Source organism: Tigriopus californicus, chromosome 6, assembly GCF_007210705.1.
Source record: "Tigriopus californicus strain San Diego chromosome 6, Tcal_SD_v2.1, whole genome shotgun sequence".
Classification (NCBI taxonomy): domain Eukaryota; kingdom Metazoa; phylum Arthropoda; class Copepoda; order Harpacticoida; family Harpacticidae; genus Tigriopus; species Tigriopus californicus.
Genome location: NC_081445.1, coordinates 9,801,252 through 9,803,262, shown reverse-complemented (window position 1 = coordinate 9,803,262; position 2,011 = coordinate 9,801,252). Strand labels below are relative to the sequence as shown.

At 39.6% G+C, this 2,011-nt stretch overlaps 1 long non-coding RNA gene across 1 annotated transcript; it reads right to left on the bottom strand.

The window, feature by feature from the left end:
• Positions 1-645: 645 nt before the first annotated feature.
• Positions 646-2,011, bottom strand: LOC131882154 (uncharacterized). The gene is made up of 2 exons (XR_009373453.1): positions 1,642-2,011; positions 646-962 (listed from the first exon to the last, which is right to left on the bottom strand). It is a non-coding gene; the product is annotated as an uncharacterized LOC131882154 (long non-coding RNA).

The following is a 2,011-nucleotide window of genomic DNA, read 5'->3' as shown; positions in this document are numbered from 1 at the left end:
TGCTTGGCACATGGTGGTACGTTTTAAGCATGGAAGACCCACACAACCGAATGATTGTAGCAGATGGCAGAGTTTTTCGAAAGCGATCAAAGTTTGGAAGGATTCAGAGCTAGATTGCTAACCTTCAACTCAGACAGATCTGGGATTGTGATGTTGATGAGTGTGCGTATATTCTGATAGCAGTTGTGTGGGGAAAAATGGCCCTAAAGTTACCGCAAAGGCACTTTGTTTTATCAGGGCATACTCTCGTTTCTCTTGATTAGGGCATCATCCAACTCTTTAGGGGGAGTTTCATCAATGCTTCTCATTTAGAGCCCAAACGATTCTTCGGCGGATATCACTTTGGCAAGCGTCTGTTTTTACTAATACATGAAAGCAAAAGATTTTTTGGGGGCTTTTTATGGCCAGAAGTGGCATCAATTGGAGACAACATCATAATAGTAACCTTTATGGCGACTCTTGGTCATGTCAGATTATAAAATGTATAAAACTGTATTTTTGAAATCATATACACAAAATGATACAAGAATAAAAGAATGAAGTGGTAAGATAAGATAGTTGACTACATTGTTATATAACAACAAATTGACTAGCATTGGGTCAGTGCACGTTAAAATATTGGATAATTAATATCATTACAACTAATCATAATATATTACATTAATATATTGGAGGTAAATGATTAAAATCTTGGTTATTACAGTAGAGTGAATGGGTCAGATTTAACAGGACCTTTGTCAGTTCCCGTCGTTGAAGGCATTGGGCCGAGATCTGGACAATGGTGCGTGACCGCCAATACGAGTACTTTGCTTTCCATAATGTATGGTAGGATCCCTGGTGACTTTTGGGGAGCTGAAATATTGCTATCACAAAGTGGCATCAAGTGGCCTAGCATCGCCAGTTGCCATGTCCATTCCTCCTGTTAAAGGTATCCTTGCCTCACATCAACTAAACAAACAAATCTGAGATGGAGATAGTAAAAAAAGAATTAAATGGCAAAAAAACTTAGGGAATCAAGAACTTTAACTAGGTAAACAACACAAAATCGCAGAAATAAACTGAAAAATGTGATCTAACAAAAATATAATCAAAACACTAATGAGCAACATACTTAAGGCAATAAAGAATAAAAGAATTAAGGTGATCAAAAATGATGAAACAGCGGACTGGAATGTGACGTCACAACAAATTTGACTAAAATTGATTCGGTGCACGTAAAAAAAAAGTGAAGAGGGTTAATTGTCACAGATAGTAAATGTACAGGGGGTTGTAGGTAAATGATGAAAATCATTGTTATTGCAGTAGAGGAGGTGGGTCAGATTGAAAAGAGCTTTTGTCAGCCCGCGACGTTGATGGCATTTGCACCGGAGCCGGACAAAGGTGTGTGACCGCCAATACTCCGAAGGGATGTCGGGTCATGGACAATAAGATGTTAGAAAGTCCTTGACCGGGAAGGAAAACTTGCGTTCGGACATCACTTCCAGAAAGGTCAGGTTCCCAACATAACCAATGTACAGATGTTATCTATTTGGACTTTGCTAAAGCTTTTGACAAAGTAGACCATGCTCTATTTTGGAATTGTTTAAGTTTGATGGAAACACGTGTTCTTGGATAAAAAACTTTTTGACCAGTCGTACGTACCCAAGTTGTGCAAGTTGGTTGAAGGGTGCTTAAGTCGCACTTGTCAAGTGATATCCGGAGTTCCAAAAGGCACCATCCTAGTACCAATCACCAATCCTCCTCATACTCTTTATCGCACCACTGCACGAATTACCCTTGAGTCTGTAATCTCCTTGGATACTCTTATGCTGACGACACCAAGCTAGTGTCTGGAAGAAATTCAGTGAATAGGGACTACTAGTTTCGTAATGAGACATCTTGAGGCGCAAAGAAAAGGAAATACAGCGCTAGTAAACCCACTCCCAACGTTTGTTCTTGCGCCGTTGTAAAGAATAGCTATTTATTCAATTGCAAGGGCATTCTTTGCGCGGAGGCTTGAAGAAAGTCGACA